Source organism: Convolutriloba macropyga, chromosome 15, assembly GCF_964194025.1.
Source record: "Convolutriloba macropyga chromosome 15, txConMacr16.3, whole genome shotgun sequence".
NCBI classification, from domain to species: domain Eukaryota; kingdom Metazoa; phylum Xenacoelomorpha; order Acoela; family Convolutidae; genus Convolutriloba; species Convolutriloba macropyga.
This window is the reverse complement of record NC_134482.1, coordinates 10283554-10298417: the sequence shown is the minus strand read 5'-3', so window position 1 is coordinate 10298417 and position 14864 is coordinate 10283554.

Below are 14864 nucleotides of genomic sequence, written 5' to 3'. Positions count from 1 at the left end.
CCATCCCATCGACTTTTCGCACAGCCTCACAATCGGCTGCTCAAACTATTTAATTACCTATTGTTTAAGCCACTCTTTCGGCTTTTAAACCAGCCACACAATCGGCTGTTCAAACACTATTTATCTATTTATTGTTTAAGCCAACCAATATGCTTTTCGGTCAGCCACACAATCGGCTGTTCAAACTATTTAATTGCCTATTGTTTAAGCCAGGCTATCGGTTTTTCAACCAGCCACACAATCGGCTGATCAAATGCTATTTATCTACTTATTGTTTAAGACACACAATCGGCTTTTCAGTCAGCCACATAATCGGCTCTCCAAACTGTATAAAAACCTATTGTTTAAGCCACTCAATCGGCTTTTCAACCAGCCACACAAGCAGCTGTTCAAATTTTATTTATCTACTTATTGTTTAAGCCACACGATCGGCTTTTCAGTTAGCCACACAATCGGCTGTTCATACTATTGAATCACCAATTGTTTAAGCCACGCTATCGGCTTTTCAAGCAGCCACACAATCAGCTGTTCAAATTTTATTTATCTACTTGTTTAGGCCACACAATCGGCTTTTCAGTCAGCCACACAATCAGCTGTTCAAATTTTATTTATCTACTTTTTGTTTAAGCCATACGATCGGCTTTTCAGTTAGCCACACAATCGGCTGTTCATACTATTGAATCACCAATTGTTTAAGCCACGCTATCGGGTTTTCAAGCAGCCACACAATTAGCTGTTCAAATTTTATTTATCTACTTGTTTAAGCCACACAATCGGTTTTTCAGTCAGCCACACAATCGGCTGTTAATACTTTTGAATTACCTATTGTTTAAGCCAAGCTATCGGCTTTTCAACCAGCCACACAATCAACTGTTCAAATTCTATTTATCTACCTATTATTTAAGCCACACAATCGATTTTTCAGTCAGCCACACAATCGGCTCTTCAAATTATATTATTACCTATTGTCTAAGCCACTCAATCGGCTTTTCAACCAGCCACACAATCGGCTGTTCAAACACTATTTATCTATTTATTGTTTAAGCCAACCATTATGCTTTTCGGTCAGCCACACAATCGGCTGTTCAAACTATTTAATTGCCTATTGTTTAAGCCAGGCTATCGGTTTTTCAACCAGCCACACAATCGGCTGATCAAATGCTATTTATCTACTTATTGTTTAAGACACACAATCGGCTTTTCAGTCAGCCACATAATCGGCTCTCCAAACTGTATAAAAACCCATTGTTTAAGCCACTCAATCGGCTTTTCAACCAGCCACACAAGCAGCTGTTCAAATTTTATTTATCTACTTATTGTTTAAGCCACACGATCGGCTTTTCAGTTAGCCACACAATCGGCTGTTCATACTATTGAATCACCAATTGTTTAAGCCACGCTATCGGCTTTTCAAGCAGCCACACAATCAGCTGTTCAAATTTTATTTATCTACTTGTTTAGGCCACACAATCGGCTTTTCAGTCAGCCACACAATCGGCTGTTCAAATTTTATTTATCTACTTTTTGTTTAAGCCATACGATCGGCTTTTCAGTTAGCCACACAATCGGCTGTTCATACTATTGAATCACCAATTGTTTAAGCCACGCTATCGGGTTTTCAAGCAGCCACACAATTAGCTGTTCAAATTTTATTTATCTACTTGTTTAAGCCACACAATCGGTTTTTCAGTCAGCCACACAATCGGTTGTTAATACTTTTGAATTACCTATTGTTTAAGCCACGCTATCGGCTTTTCAACCAGCCACACAATCAGCTGTTCAAATTCTATTTATCTACCTATTGTTTCAGCCACACAATCGGCTTTTCAGTCAGCCACACAATCGGCTGTTCATACTATTGAATTACCTATTGTTTAAGCCACACAATCGGCTTTTCAGTCAGCCACACAATCGGCAGTTCAAATTCTATTTATCTACCTATTGTTTCAGCCACACAATCGGCTTTTCAGTCAGCCACACAATCGGCTGTTCATACTATTGAATTACCTATTGTTTAAGCCACACAATCGGCTTTTCAGTCAGCCACACAATCGGCAGTTCAAATTATTGAATCACCAATTGTTTAAGCCACGCTATCGGCTTTTCAAGCAGCCACACAATCAGCTGTTTAAATTTTATTTATCTACTTATTGTTTACGCCACAAGATCGGCTTTTCAGTCAGCCACACAATCGGCTGTTCATACTATTGAATTACCTATTGTTTAAGCCACGCTATCGGCTTTTCAACCAGCCGCACAATCAGCTGTTCAAATTCTATTTATCTTCCTATTGTTTCAGCCACACAATCGGCTTTTCAGTCAGCCACACAATCAGCTGTTCAAATTTTATTTATCTACTTATTGTTTACGCCACAAGATCGGCTTTTCAGTCAGCCACACAATCGGCTGTTCATACTATTGAATTACCTATTGTTTAAGCCACGCTATCGGCTTTTCAACCAGCCACACAATCAGCTGTTCAAATTCTATTTATCTACCTATTGTTTCAGCCACACAATCGGCTTTTCAGTCAGCCACACAATCGGCTGTTCATACTATTGAATTACCTATTGTTTAAGCCACACAATCGGTTTTTCAGTCAGCCACACAATCGGCAGTTCAAACTATTGAATCACCAATTGTTTAAGCCACGCTATCGGCTTTTCAAGCAGCCACACAATCAGCTGTTTAAATTTTATTTATCTACTTTTTTAGGCCACACAATCGGCTTTTCAGTCAGCCACATAATCGGCTCTCCAAACTGTATAAAAACCTATTGTTTAAGCCACTCAATCGGCTTTTCAACCAGCCACACAATCGGCTGTTCATACTATTGAATCACCAATTGTTTAAGCCACGCTATCGGCTTTTCAAGCAGCCACACAATTAGCTGTTCAAATTTTATTTATCTACTTGTTTAAGCCACACAATCGGTTTTTCAGTCAGCCACACAATCGGCTGTTAATACTTTTGAATTACCTATTGTTTAAGCCAAGCTATCGGCTTTTCAACCAGCCACACAATCAACTGTTCAAATTCTATTTATCTACCTATTATTTAAGCCACACAATCGGTTTTTCAGTCAGCCACACAATCGGCTCTTCAAACTATATAATTACCTATTGTCTAAGCCACTCAATCGGTTTTTCAACCAGCCACACAATCAACTGTTCAAATTCTATTTATCTACCTATTATTTAAGCCACACAATCGGTTTTTCAGTCAGCCACACAATCGGCTCTTCAAACTATATTATTACCTATTGTCTAAGCCACTCAATCGGCTTTTCAACCAGCCACACAATCAGCTGTTCAAATTTTATTTATCTACTTTTTGTTTAAGCCATACGATCGGCTTTTCAGTTAGCCACACAATCGGCTGTTCATACTATTGAATCACCAATTGTTTAAGCCACGCTATTGGCTTTTTAAGCAGCCACACAATTAGCTGTTCAAATTTTATTTATCTACTTGTTTAAGCCACACAATCGGTTTTTCAGTCAGCCACACAATCGGCTGTTAATACTTTTGAATTACCTATTGTTTAAGCCAAGCTATCGGCTTTTCAACCAGCCACACAATCAACTGTTCAAATTCTATTTAGCTACCTATTATTTAAGCCACACAATCGGTTTTTCAGTCAGCCACACAATCGGCTCTTCAAACTATATTATTACCTATTGTCTAAGCCACTCAATCGGCTTTTCAACCAGCCACACAATCAGCTGTTCAAATTTTATTTTATCTACTTATTATTTAGGCCACAAGATCGGCTTTTCAGTCAGCCACACAATCGGCTGTTAATACTTTTGAATTACCTATTGTTTAAGCCAAGCTATCGGCTTTTCAACCAGCCACACAATCAACTGTTCAAATTCTATTTATCTACCTATTATTTAAGCCACACAATCGGTTTTTCAGTCAGCCACACAATCGGCTCTTCAAACTATATTATTACCTATTGTCTAAGCCACTCAATCGGCTTTTCAACCAGCCACACAATCAGCTGTTCAAATTTTATTTTATCTACTTATTATTTAGGCCACAAGATCGGCTTTTCAGTCAGCCACACAATCGGCTGTTCATACTATTGAATTACCTATTGTTTAAGCCACGCTATCGGCTTTTCAACCAGCCACACAATCAGCTGTTCAAATTCTATTTATCTACCTATTGTTTCAGCCACACAATCGGCTTTTCAGTCAGCCACACAATCGGCTGTTCATACTATCGAATTACCTATTGTTTAAGCCACACCGTCGGCTTTTCAGCCAGCCACGCGATCGGCTGTTCAAATGCTCTTTCTTTTTTTAATGCTATTATTTAATGCTATTTCTTTATGTTTAAGCCAGTTTATTTATTGTTTAGGTTCATGCTATTCTTCCACCAGATACACAGAATACTCAAATGAGCAAACATTCAAAAGTATAATATAACAGCTCAGTCAAAAACTATGTTCACGGAGAGAGTTTTTAATTACTTTGACAAAAATGGCATAACAAAAGCAAGTGTCAAAAAATTCAAACTACAGCTCAAAACTTCAAAATTACGTAATTCACAAAACTAAATTCAAGTGCAACAACAAAAGCACACGCGACAAAGTTACAAATTTCAGGCGAGTAAACTTTTAATTCACATTCTCAGCGAGTAGCTTGATCTTCTTTATAAGATATTGGCTCAGAAACTCATAAGAACTGAGGTGAACCCCATCAGAGAAATCGCGACCAATGGCTTCCGCCAATTCTATATGTTTTCTCTTGTATTTGTTCAGCAGCCTACTATTCATTTTGCGGATTCCGTCAGGATTGTTCAACCGCGGAATAATATCTGCCGTCAACACTACAGTATTGTTCTGCTGGCAGTAACTGAACAAATCGCGGATTTCCGCTGTTAACTCTTTCAGGGACATATCAGCGGGTGTAAAGATATCCCTGGGGCAAATATCATTTCCCCCAATCATGATGACTAATACATCGTAACCTCTTAGCTCATTTGCGTAATTCCTCCAATTGCGGGCTCTCTCTCCGCCTTTGCCCAGGGCAACAACATTTTCGGGTAATTGGAGCCTTTGAAAATGGCTGTCCCCAAAAATTCCAATCTTTTTCTCTTTAAAATTGCTCATTTTTAGCTGAAACAGAATTGAACTTTTTTTCTAAATTTGTTTATGCCCAGCTTTTCTATATACATAATATCAACACCTAAGACAAGACAAGATTGAATATCATGGAGTTTTCGATACAAACAACCTTTCAAACAACATTAGTTGAAAATTAAAAAGTTTGGGTGACCTGTAAAAATGGTCAATAAATTAGCCCCCTTAAAAAACCTAGCCCACTCGTACCCACTTTTTATTTATACATACACACATAATATCAACACCTAAGACAAGACAAGATTGAATGTCATGGAGCTTTCGATACAAACACCCTTTCAAACAACATGAGTTGAAAATTAAAAAGTTTGGGTGACCTGTAAAAATGGTCAATAAATTAGCCCTCTTAAAAAATGTAGCCCACTCGTACCCACTTTTTATTTATACATACGCACATAATATCAACACCTAAGACAAGACAAGATTGAATATCGTGGAGCTTTCGATACAAACAACCTTTCAAACATCATTAGTTGAAAATTAAAAAGTTTGGGTGACCTGTAAAAATGGTCAATAATATAGTCCCCTTAAAAAACGCAGCCCAATCGTACCCACTTTTTATTTATACATACACACATAATATCAACACCTAAGACAAGACAAGATTGAATGTCATGGAGCTTTCGATACAAACAACCTTTCAAACAACATGAGTTGAAAATTAAAAAGTTTGGGTGACCTGTAAAATTGGTCAATAAATTAGCCCTCTTAAAAAGCGTAGCCCATTCGTACCCACTTTTTATTTATACATACAAACATAATATCAACACCTAAGACAAGACAAGATTGAATGTCATGGAGCTTTCGATACAAACAAAACAACCTTTCAAACAACAACAGTTGAAAATTAAAAAGTTTGGGTGACCTTTAAAAATGGTCAATAAATTAGCCCTCTTAAAAAACGTAGCCCACTCGTACCCACTTTTTATTTATACATACACGCATAATATCAACACCTAAGACGACAAGATTGAATATCATGGAGCTTTCGATACAAACAACCTTTCAAACAACATGAGTTGAAAATTAAAAAGTTTGGGTGACCTTTAAAGATGGTCAATAAATTAACCCTCTTGAAAAACGTAGCCCACTCGTACCCAGCTTTTATATGTACAAACACATATAGTATACATGCATACAGACATACATAACTTCGAGCCCGATAAATGACCTGATAAAAAAATACCTATTTTTAAAAACAGTTGTTCGCAAACTTGAATATGAAAACCCAACTTTTTGCCTAGCCCAGCTATACCAAAAATCCTCAATCAAAAAAGTCCTTGACTAGAATGAACAAATCAATTGAACAAGTCTTTGACTGCAATGAAATTCACTTTTTATGAAAACGCACAAAAATAATTTTTGAGCTCGAAATCTGACAACGTATTAAGTACTTTTTACTCAGACCAGCAAGGTCAACAATTAGTCCTCTATCAGAAGCTACTAAGACTTTGACACTCCTACGTAGACCCTCAGTTCCATTGAACAAGTCTTTGACAGCAATGAAATTCACTTTTCATGAAAACGCACAAATATAATTTTTGAGCTCGAAATCTCACAACGTATTATGTACTTTTTACTCAGACCAGCTAGATCAATAATTGGCCCTGTATCAGAACAAACTAGGACTATGACACTCCTACGTAGACCCTCAGTTCAATTGAACAAGTCCTTGACTGCACTGAAATTCACTTTTCTTGAAAACGCACAAAAATAATTTTTGAGTTCGAAATCTGACAATGTTTTAAGTACTTTTTACTCAGACCAGCTAGATCAACAATTAGTCCTCTATCAGAACCTACGAGGACTTTGACACTCCTACGTAGACCCTCAGTTCCATTGAACAAGTCCTTGACTGCACTGAAATTCACTTTTTATGAAATGCACAAAAATAATTTTTGAGCTCGAAATCTGACAACGTATTAAGTACTTTTTACTCAGACTAGCTAGATCAACAATTAGCCCTCTATCAGAACCTACTAGGACTGTGACACTCCTAAGTAGACCCTCAATTCAATTGAACAAGTCCTTGACTGCACTGAAATTCACTTTTTATGAAAACGCACAAAAATAATTTTTGAGCTCGAAATCTGACAACGTATTAAGTACTTTTTACTCAGACTAGCTAGATCAACAATTAGCCCTCTATCAGAACCTACTAGGACTATGACACTCCTACTTAGAACCTCAATTCAATTGAACAAGTCCTTGACTGCACTGAAATTCAGTTTTCATGAAAACGCACAAAAATAATTTTTGAGCTCGAAATCGGACAACGTATCAATTACTTTTTTCTCAGACCAGCTAGACCAATAATTAGCTCTTTTTCAGAAACTACTAGGACTATAACACTCTTAGGTAGAATGTCAAATTTTTAGAATAAGTCCTTAGCTGTAAAAACTGAAACTGTGCGCTGCACAGAAAACCAGACCAAAAAAAGCGGAAGCAAACAAAAAAAAGCGCAAAAATGAAAAACCAAGAAGAGCGCAAAGCTTCGGCGAACCTTCATGCTTTGCAAGAACACATTCCCGCGATGTGGGAACACGGACCAAAAAACTGGTCCGAAAACCGCAGCTCTGCGGTGCAGAGCAAACCAGACCGAAAGAAAGCGACAGCTAGCCAAGCTAGCAAGCAAAGAAGCGGGAAGAACTCACCTGGCAGCAGAGACGACAACAGAGAGAAGAGAAGAGAAGACAAGACAAGCAAACAAACTCTGAAAAAATACTTTGTTAATATAAATAAAAGAACATCAAAGACAACACACGAGACGCACGGCTACCCCAGGCACCGACCCCCCCCCCGGCGCCAAACCGCCACCCCCCTCAAATGACCCCCCAAAACACAAACCGACCAACGCCAAATTTTGGCATGAGTTCTGGATCAATGCCATGGAACTCAGACAACTCTAAAAGTGAGATCTACATGTCAGTAAAATGGTCATCAATTTAGTGTTTCCCCTCCTCAGGGGTCAATCTGGGGTCAACTTTCCCGGTCAATTTCTCCAAAACGGCTGAAGAAAAACAAACGCCTTTAGTACCGTTTGTAGCACTGCTTGAGATACGCATCATATTAAAAAATGAGCCCAATCGGTACGTTCTTCGAGGAGTAAGCAAATATAAGGTACCGTACCAAATGACCCCAGAGCAGAGATACAGCACATTCAGAGCTAAAATTGACCATCTCAACTACATAAAATGAGGTGTAAAATATATATGGGGACAATTCCCATTACAAATGGAGTTCAATGAGCCTATTTCTGGAGTCAAAGTAATGAATTTCAACATTTCACATGTAGAAACGTGAAACGTACCAGTCACTTACTGGACAAAATGACCGTATGTGTCGAGGCCAATTTCTCAAAAACGGCTGAAAGAAACAAAACGCCATTTACAGAGATTCAAGCACTGCTCAAGCTGAGTTCAAATCAAAAAACAGATCAAAAATCGGTTCACTCTACGAGGAGATATTCCAACATCAAGGTACCGTAGCAAATGACAAAAATGACCCATTTCGGGTCCTGTTTCTCTACTATAACCAATAACCACTCGTTATAACCACGTGTAAAATATATATGGGGACAATCCCCATTATCGGAGCAATCTAACGAACTAACTATGGAGTCTAAAACAGCGAGTTTTGATGGTTTAACATGTACATACAGCAAAAGTACCGGACACGAATTGGCCAAAATGGAGGTATGTGTCCTGGCCAATTTCTCAAAAACGGCTGAAAGAAAGAAAACGCTATTTACAGGGATTCAAGTACGGCTCAAGCTGAGTTCAAATCAACAAACAAATCAAAAATCGGTTCACTCTACATGGAGATATTCCAACATAAATGTACCGTACCAAATGGCCAAAGAAGCAGAGTACTCGATCTGCAGAGCCAAAATTGAACATTTAAACCTGCAAAAACGCTATATAAAGTATACATATTCAGAATCTACGTTAGACGAGCTATTCGAAACAGTATAGTTTATACCAGAAGTGACGAAACTCAAAGTCGTCCTGAAGGGCACCCGGACCCAGTCGTCCTGTCAAACGCTTCTAGAGGTAAAATCGAGGGCAAGTTTACTGGCCAATTTCTCTAAAACGGCTGAAGCAAAAAAAACCTTAGTGCAGTTTGTAGCACGGCTTAAGATACGCATCATACTAAAAAATGAGCCCAATCGGTAGATTCTTCGAGGAGTTATAGCAATTATAAGGTACCGTACCAAATGACCAAAAAAGCGAGGTGACCGCCATTCAGAGCCAAAATTGACAATCTCAACTACATAAAATACCATATAAAATATATATGGGGAGACTCCCCACTAACTGAGAATTCTAAAACACTAACACTTGTTGGGTAAATCGCGTGTTTTGTAGTACCGAATTTTGGGTCACCCATAATAGCCCGAAAATTCGAACTATTTCAAATTTGAACATTAATAACTTTTTGATTAGGCCGATTTGGGAAACCAACTAAATACTGCAACCAAGAGGGGTTCAGTGCTAACAAAATGAGACCACTCCCGTTTAATTTGGTCTAGTACTTTAGAAGATACTAACAAAACACTGTTCTGTACCCCAGTTATTGGGCTAAAATCGAAGCCCAAGATCTCCGGAACCGACGCAAAACAACGTGAAACAGCGTTCCCGGAGTATTTGTGGGTGTAATTCTGGTCCGCTTCCACGTTCTAGGTCACGTCAAACCTTCATGGTGAGGTGGAAAAAAATTTCCCACCTCACCATGAAGGTTATGATGTTTTGTGTGTTTTGACATAAAACAACATCAACAAAAATTTGATGAAATCGTGAAAAAAGAAAAATTGTTGAATTAATGCCATTGTTTGATACAATCAGCTTCAGCAACCTAAATAGTGTCTAGAAAACACAAAACGCACGCCCAAAAACTTGTTCAATTGCAAACAACACCACTTCACTCATTCATTTGGTCAAATGACCTATTTTGACTACCAAATATCAAGTTTCGCTAAAATAAACCTTCAAAACTAGTAAAAAAAGATATAATCTATTTATAGTGATACTCCCCATTAACTGAGCAATCTAAAATACTATAATTTGTAATCTTGAATCAAAAAAATTCAACATTATGTCACCGCCGAATTGGCCGAAATTGGCCGAAAGTCGAGGCATGTGTTCTCATGCATGGATCCAGAACTCATCCAGAACTCATGCCAAGAAGGGTTCAGTGCTAACAAAATGAGACCACTCCCGTTTAATTTGGTCTAGTACTTTAGAAGATATTAACAAAACACTGTTCTGTACCCCAGTTATTGGGCTAAAATCGAAGCCCAAGATCTCCGGAACCGACGTAAAACAACGTGAAACAGCGTTCCGGCGTATTTGTGGGTGTAATTCTGGTCCGCTTCCACGTTCTAGGTCACGTCAAACCTTCATGGTGAGGTGGGAAAAAACTTCCCACCTCACCATGAAGGTTATGATGTTTTGTGTGTTTTGACATAAAACAACATCCACAAAAATTTGATGAAATCGTGAAAAAAGAAAAATTGTTGAATTAATGCCATTGTTTGATACAATTAGCTTCAGCAACCTAAATAGTGTCTAGAAAACACAAAACGCACGCCCAAAAACTTGTTCAATTGCAAACAACACCACTTCACTCATTCATTTGGTTAAATGACCTATTTTGACTACCAAATATCAAGTTTCGCTAAAATAAACCTTCAAAACTAGTAAAAAAAAGATACAATCTGTTTATAGTGATACTCCCCATTAACTGAGCAATCTAAAACACTATAATTTGTAATCTTGAATCAAAAAATTCAACATTATGTCACCGCCGAATTGGCCGAAATTGGCCGAAAGTCGAGGTTCGGCGCCTACAGAGCAAAAAATGACCCACTAAACTCCATAAAACCAGATAAAAATGTGTATGGGGTTACTCCCCACTACAATACAAATCCAACAAACCAATACATGTAGGAATACTATGGTATTTTGAGGTACGCATATTTGGTGAAAAACACGCTTGACGGCGTTTAATGGCACAACTGTCGTGTTTCTGGGGCTAATTCCAGTCTCTCTTTGCGTTCCTGGTTGAGTCAAACCTTCATGATGAGGTGGGAAAAAAATTCGCACCTCGCCATGAAGGCTATGATGTTTTGTGTGTTTGACACAAAACAACAGTCTCCGAAATTTGCCAAAATCATGAAAAAAGTAAATTGTTGAATTAACAGCAATCACTGGTATAGTTTGTTTCATGGAATAGAATATTGTATGGAAAACGCAAATAGCACGCAGAAGATCCTTTTCATTTACCAAAACGCAACACAATCAATAAAATTTGAAGATAGACATGTTATTCAGGAATCAACCTTAAATAACCGTTCGGCAACAAATTTTCAGGACAAACACATTACACTACATGCATCAACAGCTTGCATGCTCTGTGAGGAGTGGTTTAGTTGTTTCTGATCTATCTAGAAAAGAAAACAATCTTCTCCTTGTATATAAAGCCGTTTCGGAAAGAGAAGTTGTGTTTCAAATAAAAAAAATCGCTCATGGACGGGTACTTTTTTCTACGATGCCCATTGGAAAAGATAGAGACGTTTCCAAAAATTATTGTGGAGATACTCATCACTGAATGGGGAAAAATTTATTACTTTATCTGAAGCATAGACTTGACAACTCTACTATATCACCTCCATCACGGACAAAATCGTGTAAGTCTGGAATTCGGGAATTGAATTATCATTCCTGAAAAATATTCTCCTCATCACAAATTGAGGAAATGTATAGATGGGAAGCCTGCCAATCAGAAATGAAAGGCATCTAGGTTGTTAGTTCAACTCGGGCTCCGTAGGTTACAACTCGGGCTTCGTATGTTGGTCAGACATGAACTCAATCATATTTATTTTTTTCAGCCTTGAAGCCTTTTTTTCGTTATCGTCAAATAAAAACTTTTTTCTCTGAGTTAAACTGGCACTGATAGGGCACCGTTATGACAAAAATAAGAGTAATCGAAATCTTGAGAAATCACGCAAAATCGCGTCAAGATCCTGTCAAGATCTTGCAAATGCTGCTGTGAGCTCGAAAAAAAAATGTTTTTTTCTAAGTTTTGACTGTTATGAAGGGCAATCGAACCAAAATTTTGTCTTTCTGAAAATTTTTGGGATGTAAAAGAAGCATTTGTAAACAAAAGTAAAACTTGGAAAACCACGAAAGTTCCTGCCAAGATCCTGGAAACCCTCGTGTGGTTATTGGAGAATCCAAGATCTTGCGTGGACTTGGAAATGGTATCGTGGAAATCCAAGATCTTGCGTGGACTTGGCGTGGATGTCGTGGGTTCGAGCACTGGGTTACCTCAGAATATCAAAGGGTCCAAGATTAGGGTTCAAGTAGCATTTTTGTGCGAAACCATATACGGTGCATAGTGTTGAATTTTTAAGAAAACTGTAGGAGTGTCTACGAGATAATATTTCTTGTCTATTGGTTTTTGTTACTAATTTTGAATCGACAATCTCATGCTTGGCCAGAAAACGTCAACGTTAACGGGTTTCCAACTCAACTAATTAAAAAACTTACTATTCTCTTTCTTCCGGCTGAGATCATTGGAAAAGTTGGCACTCCCCAGTTTCCTACCAAGACTACCGGGAAAAAAAAGTTCCCGGGTTTCCCACAAAGAAAACCGCTCAAAAATTAAATCTCGGGTTTCCCACCAAGATTACCGAGAATTTATGGTATTCCCGGGTTTCCCGCCAAGATTACCGAGAAATTATAAGATTCCCGGGTTTCCCACCAAGATTGCCGAGAAATTATAAGATTTCCGGCTTTCCCGGCAGGGTTTCCGGGAATGGGATCACTGGGCAACTATTTCTTATTAGTATAAACAAAACCTTTAGCATAATTAATGTCTAATTTCTTTTTATTCTCTAGAGCCAAGCCTCTAGCTTCAAGCTTAACCTTGGGCTTGGGCTTGGGCTTGGGTTTAAAAACAACAAAAGGATTATACTTTTTAACTTCCATTATTTTTTATATATAGAAATGAGTCTTTTAAATAAGTTCAAAACTAATTCATATTGTGTTGGAGGTAGACATTATAGTGATACTGTTAATATAAGAGGAGCTATCACTTCAAAACGTACTAAAATGTTAAAAGGTAATTGTGTTTTATGTAGAAGGAATAAATCAATGACAGTATCTGATGCAACAATAGAAGCAGAAGGACTTAAAGATTTCTTTAAAAGTGTTGGTAATGCGACGGTTAATTTTGGAACGAAAGTTGCTAATAATCCAGTAAGAGCATTAGAAATAGCAAGTAAAATAGGAAGTGCAGCTGCATTTGGAAACCCTAAAGCAGCTCTAGCGGCTACACCTGATTTAATTAAATTTGCAACTACTGGTGAAGGTATAAAGGTAGTACAAAAAGGAAGAGGTTTATACTTAGGTACAAAGAAAAGATAATTATTTGATTATGATTAAGTTTATGATTATAATTATGATTATAGCTATGGTTATGATTATATTATGATTATATTATGTTTATGATTATGATTATAACTAAGATTATGATTATATATTTATCGATCGGTGTAACCGCTTCGCGGATAAATATTAATACTAATATTATTTTTACTAAAAACGTTGTTGTTACTAAGCACTAATATCTTTAATCTAAAAAAATACTCATTTTATTCTTCTTGTTCTTCTTATATTCTTCATATAACTTAACAAGTTCATTATATTCATCATTATCTATTTTATTATCATTCATTGATTTAGTATATAGTTTATTAAACTTATCACTAATATGTTTACTTAAAATATACATTTATGAATACTTTATAATTTTATTTCTAATTTTGGTATTAATTGTTTTTGATAATGAACCACAAACAGTTGCTGTAGCAAAAGCTGTTGGTATAGAATAAGCTAATCCTATACCTGTTAATGAAACTGATGTTGTTGTTGCAGTTGTTGATATTGATGATAATACTATTTCTGTTATCTCAGCTATGTTAATATAATTCTTATGTCTACTTAACTTCTTATTATAGTTATTAGTTTCAGTTTCATAATAATTTCTAATATCTTTTATAATGTTAATATTGTTGTTAAAATTATTATTAGCTTGAATCTTTTCGTTTATCAATCTTTCTGATACTGATGACAAATCTGGATATAGTAATCTCTCACTCGGTGCTGTTGGATTGGTCATTGCTTTGCTTATTTTCATTAGCAAAAATTCTTTCTATTTCTTTCATTATATCTTCTTGATTAAAACTATAATGCATCTCAAGTCTATCTTTCTCTTTATTATCAAATAACTTACTTTGTAAAAGTATAGCAATGATATATTGTATTATAACACCTCTAATTGATTTATTGTATTCTTTCATTTCTCTCAGACCGTTAGTAAAGATTTCATCTAGTTGTATGTTAGTTATATTCTGATTAAACTTATTATTATCAAATTCTTGCTTTAATTGATAATATTTAGAGATAGTATCTGCAGCAACTTTATTACAAAACTTAGCAGTATTTCTGACTTCATTTGTTGATTCAACAAACTCATTAATTAGTTCTTCATTAACTTGTGTTTCATTTAGTTGTAATGTTTTAGTTGTAACTTTATCAAAGTCACCCTTTCTTAGTTCAGTTATGTTTCTACTTAAAATGTCTATTTTATCAGAAGAGGATAATAAGTTATTGTCACAATACTCTTTATTAACAACATCTTTTTCATCT